This window comes from Rattus rattus, chromosome 14 (genome assembly GCF_011064425.1).
Source record: "Rattus rattus isolate New Zealand chromosome 14, Rrattus_CSIRO_v1, whole genome shotgun sequence".
NCBI classification, from domain to species: domain Eukaryota; kingdom Metazoa; phylum Chordata; class Mammalia; order Rodentia; family Muridae; genus Rattus; species Rattus rattus.
In genome coordinates, this window is record NC_046167.1 from 57,303,305 (window position 1) to 57,318,364 (window position 15,060).

Consider the following 15,060-nt stretch of genomic DNA (forward strand, 5'->3'; position numbering starts at 1 on the left):
ACATCTTCTGGGGGAAAACATTGCCCATCCATGCAGCATACCTGTGTTTAAACTGTGTTTAAATTGTATTTTTAATTTGCTTATAGGTCACATAAATTCCCTCTTTTTCCCTCTTTCATTCTCACCTCCTTCCTACCGTCTTCTTTTCCTGTTGCATCCTCCCCTCACTTCCTCTTCCTTCACTTTTATTTTTGAGACAGTATTTCTATGTAGCGCCAGCTGGTCTTGAACTCATGATTCTAGTGCCTTGGTCTTCCATGTGCTGAGATTAGAGGAATGAACCACTACATTCAGCTTAAATTCCTTCTTCATTTAAACCGTGGTTTAGATTTTCTTTTGCTTATTGCCAAATTCATGCATCCCTAATTGATATATTTTAAAGCCATATCCATTCACCCACCCATCCACCCACCCATCCATCCACCTGTCCATCTATCCATCCATCCATCCATCCATCCATCCATCCATCCATCCATCCATCCACCTACCCACCCACCCATCCGTCCAACCATCCATCCATCCATCCATCCATCCATCCACCTACCCACCCACCCATCCGTCCAACCATCCATCCATCCATCCATCCATCCATCCACCTGTCCATCCATCCACCTACCCACCCACCACCCATCCGTCCATCCATCCATCCATCCATCCTGTTAAGCAATCCTTAGAAGATGCTAACATTGTGTCGTTCAGGGAGCTAAATGGAATATAATTCAGAACTGAGGTGGGGACATGAGTACTTAGTGTTTATTAAGTAGATGAATGAATGGAATTCTTTTATGGAACTGACACCAGCAAGTAGACAATTGAAATGTGTGGTGGAGCTTGAATGGAGGTACAGGGTGTTTTCCTGTAGGCCATGAAAGTACTGAAGCTAAGGGTACTGAGACAGAGAAAAATAATCAACTCTAATGGACGTATGGAAGGTAAAGGAGGTGTGGATGGATGGAGAGATGGCAGTTTGGGGGTCAGGGCTAAGGGCTGAGAGAAAGGAGAGAAACACCATGAAGGTCAATTTGGAGACCTGAACATGGACATACACCACCACCCCAAAATGGTAAAATGTCCAAAGGGGGGCCACAGTGTGTACTTTCTGGGGTAGGGATCGTGTTACCGGGTGATTTATTGATGTGTTTGAGGCAGGGTCTTGCCTTACATTTACGCTCTTCCTATGCCCAGTGCTAACACTGGTGCTGTGCAGCCCTGTGTGTGGCTGGGAAGCCTCTCAGTTTCTACATGACCTGACTGCTGACTGACGGACAGCGCACAGCAGAAGGAGAAGGCCCCTGCAGAGCAAACCTTTCCCTTTTGAGTCAGATGCTGGGCTGGTTGATGCTGGATTCTCCGGTTCACAGCATGTGCAAAGTCTAGGCTTTGTGCTTTGTGGAGCATGTGTTAATGCTCACGGGATGTCTCCAGTAGGCTCTTCACTCACACGTCATCCCTTCGCAGCTGTGTTTTCTGGACAGCGCCTCGGAAAGCTGGGTAATGCTCAAGCTTCCTCCTGACACTCAGCGTCTCTCTCTCTGTCTCGCTTGCCAGGGGAACACACATAGGTAGCTTTCATTTCCATGGGCCTCCTTCCCCGTATTTCTAAAATTAACCTAAACACTTCAGGAAAAAAAAAAACCCACATGATATAAAATGTGTTCTGCTCCGAGTAAGTGCTCAAAATTGGCCGAGTGTGTGTGTGTGTGTGTGTGTGTGTGTGTGTGTGTGTGTGTGTGTGTGTGTGAATCGAAATGAAAACTGTTAAGAGCCAGCATCTTGAGGAAAGCCGTCATCATTGGGGAAGGAGTAATCAGAAAGTGTGTTATTTATGTGGCATGTGTGTGCATGTGTGTGTTTGTGTGTGTGTGTGTGTGTGTCTGCCACAGCATGTGTATGGAGTTCAGAAAACAACCTTGGATGTTAGTTCTTGCCTCCCATTTTGAGATCCAGGTCTCCTTTTTTTCTTGTTGGTGGCGGCGTACACCAGACTAGCTGGCTGGCCCATGGACTCCTGACTCCACTTCCCATCCCATCCCAGCCGTACTGGGATTACAGATGTGTGCTACCGTGTCTGGCTTTATGTGGATTTGGGGATTCGGAGTCAGGTCTTCACTCTCGTACTCACTGAGCTGTCTCTCCAGCATCTAGGTTGACCTTTGTGTCTTCCTCATGGTGAGTTGCTTCTGAACTTGCTCCCGGATATGAGTGCTTGGACAGGATTGTAGCTTTTCTGGACAATGTGGCTTGCGGGTGACAGTGGTGGCTTGGGGATGACAGTGGGTGTGTTCTAGATGTGGCAGGTATATAAAGCTGAGCATTTCTCCTGAGGTTCTTTTGAGGGTTTTTGGAAGAGCCCCCTCTCCTTGGATCACTCAGTCTTGTTCTTTTTCCATCCATTTCTTTCTTTCTTTCTTTGTTTCTTTGTTTCTTCCTTCCTTCCTTCTTCTCCTTCGTCCTCTTCCTCTTCTTCCTCTTCCCCTCCCCCCTCCTCCTCCTTTTTAGATATTTTGATACAGAGTCTCATTAAGTAGCCAAGGCTGGCCTCAAACTCAGGAATCCTGCTTCTGCTTCCTAATTGCAATCGGCGGACATTAATTCTCATTTAGAAAGCATCCATGGGGTTGGGGATTTAGCTCAGTGGTAGAGCGCTTGCCTAGGAAACGCAAGGCCCTGGGTTTGGTCCCCAGTTCCGAAAAAAAGAACCAAAAAAAAAAAAAAGCATCCGTGACAGCTGATTTCTTATTTCCTTTCCCAGCCCCTAGGCCCATGGACTTACTCCTCTGTTTTCTTCCTACTGAGGATCCTTTCCCTGCACGAATGCCCATTTATGGCAGAGTATTAGGCCAACACCCTCTGGCTCTATCTCACTCACAGCGTACCCATTACCCATCATACATCCATTACCATGGCCATTCAGTTTGCTCAGTCCAAACCCAGGGCAGCAGCAGACTTTCTCCATGCCTCTGATTATGGCTCAGGAGCCAGATTTATTGTCTTTAACACACACACACACACACACACACACACACACACACACACACACACCTTATATATATCTTACTCAGTAAGTTCTGAGTACGCATCCTACCTACCTTGACTTTCCTGCTTACCCAACAAGCATGCTAGCCTCGCTGCTGTCCTTTGCTACTGACAACTCCAAGGCTTCTTCTCCATGTGTAACTCGCATGACCCAGGTGCTGAGTCCCCTGTCTCTCTGAGCCTCTCCTAGCCTTTCCTCTTGTGGATATCCCTGCCTGATTATCCTGTAAGAGAGTACAGATATCTAATATATATATTATATATATTATATATATATTATATATATATATTATATATCTGTCCTCTGTTTTCTCCCCAAATTGTAGAGGACTTTCTTTATGCTTCTCAAAACCTGATCCCAGAAGAGCTCTTCTCTCTAGGTGTGAGATGAGAAACAAGCATATCTCATCCCACTGAGAGAAGGGTAGAGACCATACTGATTACCTTTCCTTTCTCTGTCTTTATCAGGATCCCATGCCCTTCTACTCCCCACGAAGCTGAGGGACACAGGGTCATGCATGAGTCAATTTTGAAAATTTGCTTTGCAGTGTTACAGATTGAATGTTCCATCCTCTTAAAATCCACACATTGACGGCGTATAATATTAGGAGGTGGGGCCTTTGGACATGATTAAGTCACGAGGGTGGAGCCCTCGTGAATAGGATAAGTGCTCTAATAAAAGAGACTCCGGAGAGCTGTCTTGTTGTTTTTCTTCCCGAATATATGGTTAAACATTATTTCTGGGTGTGTCTGTGGGGATGTGTTTGAAAGGGGTGTGCGTGCGTGTGTGTGTGTGTGTGTGTGTGTGTGTGTGTGTGTGTGAGAGAGAGAGAGAGAGAGAGAGAGAGAGAGAGAGAGACTCTGATTCACTCTCTTTGCCTGCCTGTTTGATCTAGAACATCAAATGCACCTCATTATCCGTCATGATTCTCAGACCTTCAGATAGTAGCCCATTATACCTGTCTGATTCTGTTTATCATCTATCTGTGTAGGTATGTACTAATATAGGAAGAGGACAGAGGACTGTTTCAGGAGTCAGTTCTTTCCTTCTCCCTCACGAGGCAGGGTCTCTCTTATCTCTGCTGTCCTGTTGCCCCGCGCTAGCTGACCCACGTGCTTCTGCCAACTCTTTAGTCCCAGACTCTCTCGTCGCCATCGGAGCGCTGAGGTAACAGGTGAGCATCGCTGCATCTGACTTCTTACGCAGGCTCCAGCGATTGATCTTGGGTCACAGGCCTTCGAGGTTAGCAGTTTATGCCATCCTCGTTTTGCAATGATGTTTTGCTATCTTAACCATTCTGGCAAGAAAGACACTGTGTCTTTGGGATTGGGATAATTCTTAGAGAAAATAAAAGTCCTGGCCAGGAGTGTAACATCGATGTGCAACTGACTAGTCCAGAGCCAACCTTCTCTGCCTGATCCTGTAACACAAGAGTCCAATTTGCTCTAATTATCCCAGGGCCAGTTGCCAGGCAAACAGACCCACCACTGTAGCCCAGAGCCCAGGTCCATATCTGAAGTCTGCAACGTGAAGCCGGCAGCTCCGCAGCCCCGCAGCCCCGCAGCCCCGCAGCCCCGCAGCCCCGCAGCTGGCTGCCCAGCATAGCTATTCTCACGAGTTAGTTCTGAGTACTTATCCTACCTACCTTGACTTTCCTGCTTACCCAACAAGCATGCTAGCCTCGCTGCTGTCCTTTGCTACTGACAACTCCAAGGCTTCTTCTCCATGTGTAACTCGCATGACCCAGGTGCTGAGTCCCCTGTCTCTCTGAGCCTCTCCTAGCCTTTCCTCTTGTGGATGTCCCTGCCTGATTATCCTGTAAGAGAGTACAGGGTTTTGGTTCTCCCACTCATATCTGTCCTCTATCTGTGGGTTCTAGGTTTTTTTGCATCTATGCCTTAAATCCTTTAGATGGAAAATATGAAGACAAGTAAGATTACGATTAAAAACAATGCAAACAAAATGCAGTAGAATGGCTGTATTAGGTAGAATAAAAATTTAGAAATGATTTCAAGTGTGCAGAAGGATGTGAGTGTAGGTTCCGCGCGAACATCACATACCCTTATAACGGGTCTTGAGCATCCAAAGATAATGGATTTGGATGATTCAAGAGATGCAGGAACTAACCCTCTGCAGTCGTCAAAACCTATTTGTGTGCACGTCCTGCTGGTTGCTTCTATCTCTCTCTGAACCCTGATTAACGGCCACTTGGCTGCTGTGAGAACTAAATGAGATCCTTCCACTAAAGACTGAATCTTATCAGTCATGGAGATGCGGAGCCAGCCATCTTCCTTGAGTGGGAACACTTGACTTCTTGCTCCAGTAGGAGTGCTGGGAAGCCAGCGGTCCGGTGTTTTGTGGTATCCTTTCTTCTAGTGTCAACTCTCAGAGGGGCAAAGGGTGGTTCAGTCCTGATGTATCTCCTGGAACCTGAACCCATTCCAAGGCACCCAAAGGAAGAGAGAGCATGTCCCTTGGTTCTATGGGATCCTAATGCCGAGATAACTCATACAGAAAGCAAGAAATGGCCCTGGAAAACACTGGGCTTGAGGCTGAAGTTCTTCAGCCCGAGTCTGATGGTTATTCTTGATTGAGAGTAGTACCTTAAAGGCCATATTTAAAGAAAAAGATGTCCTGGATGCCAGTAAAAATAATAACCCAATAAAAAATAATAACCAAGCAAGAAAACTGGGAGAACCTGTAGGCCAATGACTCCAGATTGGGTGGCCAAGGTATAATTGTTGTGGGTTAGGAATTGTCTGTGTTTGGCTATCCTCAGTGGCTGGCTGGCACCTTGTCTGCTAGCCCTCCCGTCTGTCTGGACTAGGTACTTGTGTTTGCTGCAAGTAAAAAGATAATCACACTTGGTTTAGCAACTCAACACTCCAGGGGTAGAGGATAGGCTGAAAAAGTTAGTCTTGGGCTGAGGAAATCTTTTTTAAACAATTATTTATTTATTTTTATTATTTGTGTGTGTGTGTGTGTGTGTGTGTGTGTGTGTGTGTGTATGTGTATGTACCTGAAGAGGCTAGAAAAGGAAATCAGACCCCCTAGAGCTGGAATTACAGGCAGTTGTGAGTCCCCTGATGTGGATGCTGGGAACTGAACTCTGTCAGAGTTCAAGAAGAGCAAGCAATTTTTAAGCACGGAGCCACCTCTTCATCCCCACCTGAGGAAGTATTTTCCATAGGTCAAATGAGGAGATCCTCAGAGACTGGGGGAATGAAAGGCTTGTGGCATTAGAAGGTGAGAAGACTCGGTTGGTCCTAGCCAGGGTAGGAGAGGCAACTGGAGGGCTAAGTATAACAAGTAACCGCCAGACCCTGATCAGAGAGTCTGCAAAGCTGTAGTCAGTGGTCTTGATGGTGGAGACACTCCCCGGGGGCTGGTAGAAAGCCTAGCAGGCTAGGCACGAGGCTCGACGGGTAAGCTGCAGGAATGAAGCCCCCGTTTCACCCCCAGCTCCACATAGGACGAGTTTGGTGTCACAAACCTGCCATCCCAGAATTTGGGATTTGAGAGGTAGAGGGAGGAAGATTTGAAGCCAAGGGTCATCCTGAAAAGTAAATTCAAGGTCATATGAGACCTTGTCTAGAAAAGAAAAAGAAAGAAGAGATAGTGAGAAAGCCTATGGGAGAACACTGTACATGTACAGTCTCGTGGAGCCCTGCTGGGAAAAGGCATCATGGGACTCAAGACAAGGATTCCAATGCAAAGTGAGCTCCTAAGGACAGAGGGCATGGAACATGAGTCACGGCAGCACAAGAACGATGAGTCCTCGTTTGTTTTTTGTTTGTTTGTTTTCTGACAAAAAAGGGACAATAACCCAAATAATTCGCTTACGTTTTATAAAGACGACATCACATATTTACACTATATTCTTAATTCCAGTTTGTGAAATGTTCATAGATGTTTCAGGCACCCAGGGTGCACACAGAGGTTCCTGTCCACGCTCCGTGTCCGCTATCCTCTCTCATGCTCACATCTACCCTTAGCAAGCTCTCGGCAAGACAGATGTTCCCAATTTAGCCTTCAAAAGCACACAGTAATAAAATAATCGGCAAATTAGCATGTCGGTAGGGCCCAGTGTTTACAATGCACTTCCAACAGAAGGCCCCGTCACTGCCTGTTTGCATCTGTGTGGGGAAGATGGGTTTGCCCAGCGAGCATTACCGTGTTATCTCCCCAACTTTCATGTGCCCACTGCAGCTCAGCAGAACATGCTTACTTTGAAGTAAGTATTTGTACTTCTTGAAACACCCAATTTCTCCTTGTTTCTTTCTCTTCTTTTTCTTTGTCCTCCTCTCCTCTGCCTTTCATTATCTTTTATTTTTTGAGTGGTTGTCAGTTCTTCTTAGAAGACAGTTGAGGCCTGTTTGCTGGGTCAAGCCTCCTCGGAGGAAGTGAAAGAGTCACATGAGTTCTTAATTGGTTTAACCTGGGAACGATTTGGATAAGCGAAGGCAGAACGGAAGAAGAGCAAGTGGTGTGCTGGCGGATGACCAAGGATGCCTTGCTGAGGTACACAGGAGCATGTCTTCTAGAACATAACCTATGTGACCTTTGCTCCACACTGTCAGTAGACAGTCCTTTCTAGGCTCAGCCCGTGTTGCAGTCTACTTGTGAGCTCCGGACGTAGGATCTCGGGACTGAGCTGTCACTCAGGATCTGGTCTATGTTCATCCGGTTGTAGGATGACACTGTGACAGCTTCCCCATTGTCTCTTTTCCCACCAAGGTGAGTTCACTTCCTCCTTCTAGAGACTGGGCAAGCCTGTGATGGCGCTCACAACAGGGTAGGGTAAGAGGGGTGAACTGAACCCAGGCTTTGAGACAGTTGCAGTATCCAAGGCCACTCTGGTCTATTAGAGGACTGAGCTAGGTAAGTAAGCCGCCTACCTCTTTGGAAGAGTCCTCATGGGAAGGCCCCCAAACCATGTCAAAAGGGAGAGAGAGAGAGAGGTCTATGCCTAGCCAGAAGTCTTCAGACTGTCCTTGGAGGCACCTAGCCTGAGTGAACCAGGCTTCGGATGAACACGATCCGGTAACCCATCAACTGCACAATCAGAAGAAACACCTGGCTGGGTTCGGCTCAAAGTCCCTACTCCGTGAAACTGAGAGCAATCCTTGTTCCAGACCAGTGCATTTTGGGCACCTAATTTATGCAGCCAGAAGTAATTGGAGGAGCATGGTGCCCATCTAGAAATCATGCAAGGTGTTGGCGCCCTCTTCGGGGCACATTCGTGGGCATTTCTCCTAAGGAAACAAACCCAGAAGAGACAGTCCCCTCAACATTTCATCTTCCTCCAGAGAAGGCCTCACAGACGCTCACATTCAACCGGATTAGTATCCTGGTCACATGTGGCTGCCTGAGTCCCCATGCTTCTTGCTAAACCGCAGACACCTGCAAATAGATGTTGAATGGTTTGGTTGAACTTATATAGCTTAGTCACTGGTGCACAAAGCTTGTACCAGGACCTGTTGTCAAACAAATCTCACTCCTGTTCCCAAGGCCAACAGCTCTGATTTGTCAAATGTTCCCTCTCCATTACTACGGATCCAATGGCTCCTCCATTTCTGGGTTGGTGAAGAAGCAGAGGGTGATGTGTCTTGTCCCAGCTTGTCTCGTGTCTCATCTATGTCTCTCCCGTGTCTGCTCCCCATCCCTCATCAAACTCAAGACTCATCTACACCACAATGCCTTTGTATTGTGGTAAGTCTCATAACAAGGAAAATTCCAGTTCGAGAGAAAGATAGGAACACAGCGGAATGTGGCTTTGTAGATAAGGATACGAAGTATTTTAACAAGTGAGAAAAATGTACCAGCTGCTCAAACTTGGTAGGCACCACACAGACAATAATATAAACACCAGCAGCACTGACTTACCAGGGATGACCCTGCCTCTGGAGTCACAGTCACAGGAACTGTGTTTTAGTTCCTGTTAGCTTTATTGTGCTTGCAGTTTGCTCTATAAGGAAAATGGCTTATGGGACCTGCAGGGGAAAAGTCCTAAGTGGTTTTCTTGATGAGGCAGCAAGCCCTAGTAGAGAGCTGCTGTTGAATTGCTGCGTATAGGTGGGGAGTGGCAGCCTGTACCTGTGATGCCAGGACTGGGGAGGCTGAAGCAGGAGGAGGGTCAAAGGTGCAAGGGCAGCCTGGGTTACAGAAGGAGGCTGTCTCCCAAATCCCCAAACCAAACCCCTAAAACGTTGATTAGGATAGTGAACTGGACTTATTTTTCTTAATTTTATCTGCATTGTTAAAGAAAAGTGGTGTGAAACTGAATTTTCTCTCAATCCTTAAAGTTAATTTGTGTGTGTGTGTGTGTGTGTGTGTGTGTGTGTGTGTGTGTGTGTGTTGTACGCTTGTGGGTATGCAGTATGCATACCTGTTCAAGCCAGAGGAGGCCATCCTGAATCTTTCTTTGTCTCTGTCTACCTTTAAGATAGGGATGGGGGTTGGAAGGGTCCAAGTAAGGGTCCAAAGAAAGAATCAACTTCCACAAGCTGTCCTCTGACCTCCACATGTGCTGCACCCCACCCATGCACAGGTAGATGAACTCGTAGCTCACCATTCGACAAGGTAAGGTTCACCTGCTTCCACCTCCCAGTGCTGAAGTTACAGATACGTGGAGCCATGCCTACATTTTTATGTGGGGACTTGGCGTTTGAACTCACTTCCTCGTTCTTGTATAGCAAGCATTCTTCCCTACTGAGCCATCTTCCCACATCCTTCAACCACTGTTGTTGTTGTGTGACTTTTTCTGAAGTCTATAGTAACTTTCTAGTGTGGGGGGTTTCTTGATAGAAAGCACAAGGCATCAGTCCCCAGATTTGCTATGTTCACTCAGTAGGAATTTCTAGATGACAAAAGATTGGCATTTGGGGGCTCTGTCACGACTGTCTGTCTTTTCTAGACTTACAAGTTCTCTGAGCGTTTTATATTGTTTGTTTTAATTTTTATTTCTTCGAAATAATTGGTGTCAGTATCCTCTGAATGAATTGAATGGCTACATGATAACTGGATACAGATGTATACCTCCGTACCTGTGATTATTTGAATTCAGTTTGCAAGTTTATTTTCATTTACAGTTTCTTTTTTTTTTTTTTTTTTTTTTTTTTTTGGAGCTGGGGACCGAACCCAGGGCCTTGTGCTTCCTAGGCAAGCGCTCTACCACTGAGCTAAATCCCCAACCCCTCATTTACAGTTTCATAAAAGAATACTCGTGATACATCTGTCTGTCTGTCTGCCTGCTTGCCTGTCTGTTTATCTATCTAAATTTTACTTTATTAAACTCTTCTCATTGTATCTCTCTGTCTCTCTCTGTCTCTTTCTCTTTATCTCTCTCTCTCTCTCTCTCTCTCTCTCTCTCTCTCTGTGTGTGTGTGTGTGTGTGTGTGTGTGTGTGTGTGTGTGTATAGACTGTGGAGTTGATTCTCTTCTCCCACTGTGTTGGTCTTAATGAATAAATTTAGGTTGCCAGCCTTGGCAGTAAGTGACTTTACCCACTGAGCCAGCCATCTAACCATCTCTCCTCTTCCTCCTCCTCCTCTTCTGTTCTTACTGTGTAGTTCAGGCTAATCTGGATTTTACAATCCTCAGTCTCCCAAATGCTAGGCTTGCAGATGTGCATCACTATACCCAACCAAATATTATTTGAGAAACATCAAATCCATTCGATACCCGATTTTAAGAAAGAAATTGAAAGAGAAACTGAAAGGAGTGTTATTTTCAAGGGAAAGAGAAAATGAGTTAATTTTCTGGTTATCCATGACCATGTACCAAATCAATCCCAGGCTTTGTAGCTTGTCTTTCACGGCTCTTTGGATCAGGCACTCAGGGAAAATTTGGCTAGCGGTTAGGCTTTACTTCCATGTGGTCATGACCAGGCAGTGGCCAGACCTGTAACAGCTGAGGCTGGCCTGACGTCTGTTTATGTGATGTCCCAGTGACTCTGTTTGGTCTCTGCAGGGGAGGGTTCAAGGTCCCTCCTAGTGTAATGACCTCAGCAGACAGGTGTTCGGCATGGTGGGTCAGATCTGTAAAGGCAAATGTCTTGAGAGAACCAGGGAAGCTAGGTCACCATTAATAACCTTGTCTCCAAAGTCACACATCACATTAAGTAGTTCCTGGCCAACACAATAAGGTCGGAAACATGGAACGCACCTCTCTGTGGGAGGAATGTGAATGTGCTGTCGAAAGAAGAGCTCGTAGGATGTGAGATGTCATTGCAGTCATCCATGGGGTGTCTGACCTGCCACATTTGCAATGCTTTCATTTGTCATGAGTTTTCACCTGGTCAGTAGTCTCTGCAGTTTTTTATGGACGCAGTAGGTGTTACATACTAGTAGATTTCAACTTCTTTTTTTTTTTTTTTTTTCTTTTTTTCGGAGCTGGGGATCAAACCCAGGGCCTTGCGCTTGCTAGGCAAGCGCTCTACCACTGAGCTAAATCCCCAACCCTAGATTTCAACTTCTTTAACACTTGGGTTTTGTTTTATTGTTTGTTTTTGAGACAGGATCTCAGAACACCTGATTGCTTTTCTATTAATTAATTAATCAATTCACTATATCCTGATCATAACTACCTTCTCCTACCAGTCCCCTCCTCACACAGCCCCTTCCCCACCCGTCCTCCTCTTCCCCTCTGAGAAGTGGGGGGCTCCTGGGTTCCAACACACTCTGGCAAATCAAGTCACTGCAAGACTATGCACATCCTCCCCCACTGAGGCCAAACAAGGCAGCCCAGTTAGGGGGACTGGATCCACAAGCAGGCAACAGAGTCAGGGACAGCTCCTGCTCCAGATACTGGGGGACACAGGTGAAGACCAAGCTTCACATTTGCTACCTATGTGCAGGGGATCTAGTCCAGTCTATGTATGCTCTTTGGTTGGTGGTTTCGTCCCTGGGAGCCGCCAAGGGTCCAGGTCAGTTGACTCTGTTGGTCTTCTTGTGGAGTTGCTATCCTGTCTGGGGTTCCTCAATCCTTCCCCCAGGTCTTACACAAGACTCGCGAGCTTTGTCTAATGTTGGCTGTGAGTCTTTGCATCTGTTTCCCATCAGCTGCTGAGTGGAGCCTCTTAGGGGACAGTTATGCTAGGCTCCTGTCTGCAAGCATAACAGAGTATTATTAATAACACCGGGGGTTAGTTCTTGCTCGTGGGATGAGCCTCAAGTTGGGCAGTCATTGGTTGGTCACTCCTTCAGACTCTGCTCCTTCTTTGTTCCTGCACGACTTGTAGGCGGGACAAATTTTGGGTCGAAAGTTTTGTGAGTGGGTTGCAGAACACCTGATATTTTAAAGCAACAGCAACAAATACTAATAATAAATTCTGATTTTGGATAGGAGAGTGGCTCAGTTGGTCAAGTACTTGCTGTATAAACATGAAGACTTGAATACAGATCTTCAGCATGTAAAGTTTGCAGGTAAAGCAACAGCAATGACTACAATGTCGGGGTTGGGGAGGTGGAGACAGGAAATCCCTGAAGGCAGATTCCTGAAGCATTCTGGTCAGCCAGCCTAGCCGTATGGGTGAGTTCCAGGTTCACTGAAAGACCTTGTCTCAAAAAATGAGGTGGATAACAATTGAAGACAACATCTCTGGCCTCCAAACACACATATATAACTGTATTAGCTACTTCTGCTATGATAAAATACCATGGCCAAAAGCAACTTATGGAAGAAAGACTTTATTTTGGCTTATGGTTCCAGAGGGTGAGTCCATAACTGTAGAGAAGCCATGGTGGCAGGCTGCTGGAGCAGGAAGCTGAGAAATTACATTCTAACCTCAGTCATGAAGCTGAGAAAGCAACCTGGGAGTCTGAGGATATACATTCTCAAAGCCCGCACCCAGTGATGCACTTCCTCCAGACAGGCCATGCCTCCTAAAGGTTCCATAACCTCCCAAACATGGCTACCAACTGGGAACCAAGTGTTCAAATATCTGTGAAGTGAGAATTTCTGGTTTCATTGGAGACTCAGTTGTGTCATGTGACGTTTTTCTAGGAGCTGTCTTATGAGAGGATGTTTTGCCGAAACAGATACATGATGTTTTTCTCAAAGCGGTCTAGTGAAAGGGCATGTGATTTTTGCTAAAGTTGATGCTTGATAGGGTGTGTGATGTTTGTAAAGAGTGTGAGTGTTACCCAACAGACAGTGGGCAGTGCTCTGGCATTGGTTCACCTTGCTGGTCTTCTCTGAGGACTCTCTGGCATTGGTTCACCTTGCTGGTCTTCTCTGAGGACTCTCTGGCATTGGTTCACCTTGCTGGTCTTTGTTGGGCTTCACCTTGCTTTCTTCACTGACCGTGTTTTGGTATTGGTTCACCTCGCTTTCTTCACTGATACTCACTCGTTGTGACTTTGTAGAGAGAAGCACACCAAAGAACTTCTGTTGGTCTTCCAACTACTTCTTGCAGCTTCAGTGGACTCGTGCCAATCAGCAGAGTCTTGCCATTTCTTCTGAGTCAAGCCACTGCTGCTGATTTATGTTTGGTGTTTTGCTACTGAACTGGACTGTTGACAACAAAGACTGGAATCACCCCAAAGAACTATTTCTAACAGGCCCATGTCTCCCTTGTCTTATTCACCATCTTCCTCCTCTACCTTTTGTCAGTGGGCTGTAAGGGAGGTTGAAGTGTTTAAGAACCCTTATTAAAGTAGGTTTTGAAAAATATAAGCATACCTGATCTTGCTTGTTCAACACACACACACACACACACACACACACACACACACACACACACACACGCATGTTACGGTGAAAATAAAATGGGGCAGAACCAGTTCCTATACGTACTCTCTTGACTCAAGCGGGTTGCTGCCATGCCAGTTTCATAAAGAGACACCTACTCTCGGCTCTCTTACTGTGGACTCTGTTCATATTTCCAGCATCCACCTCCTGGTCCCTGAGGTGGCTACCCTCTGGGAACTCTCTGCCACTGCTCTGTTTACATTCCTAACATCTCCCTAATAGTTACGGTATAAACTCCCAACAACCTGTTAAAATCAAGACTTAACAAACTGTAACCCAACAATCAGATCTATATGTTAAATTCTCAATCCACACAGTAAACTTACAAGCAATTGATAAGGATATAAACCGCCCACCTAGATAAGATAACTTTGCCTACAGAAATCCATCCCAGCTACCTTGGCAAATCAAGACCACTTGGGTCTGTGTCATCCTTCTCCATCTCCATCTTGATTCTCCTTCCTTCTCCTTCTCTCCTGCCTTACAAAAGCTTTGTCCCCACCTTATGTTTTTACTGTTCAATCATGGCATTGACATAACTGGTGCCAGCCTTACCTGCATATTGACAACCTACACATGCACACACACACACACACACACACACACACACACACACACACACACACGCTTACATATGCATACACACTCGCAGGCACACGTGCACACATTCTTCCACATACACATGCACACTCAAATTCGTACATGGAAAGCCAATTCTTCCCCACTGGAGTCGTGTCATGTGACTTCTGCTTACTGTCATTTCAATTGACATAACTTTATCTCTCAAGCTTGTGTTAGAAAGGAGTGACATTGGAAATGGTTGGGAAAGATCAAGGGAGAAAAGGGGAAGGAACAAGGGTGGTTTTTTTCCCCCATTAAAACTTAGAAAAAATGAAGATATTGAAATTTTTGGTATTTAAAAGCATGCTTTTCTGTCTCTAGCAGAAGAGAAAAGAGAACTGAGACACGAATTAGAGAAGCTGTCAGGTCCTGGTTTACCTTGAAATAATGGAGTCAGGGTATGCCGCTCTGAGTATTAGGAAGGCCTGCTCAGCCCTCCACAGAAGGACTTTCTCCGAGTTTCATAAATATCCCATTTCCCCAGTGCCCTTAGACTCACTTAAGAATGAAAATTTCCATGATGTAACAGACAGTGAAATACTTTCCACACAGCCATGTAATAAAGAGTAACAACCAGGCCTGACAGCCCTGCCTGTTCCCAGCTACTGGAATGTTAAAGTAGAAGGCCTGAGAGTTCAGAGCCTGCCTGC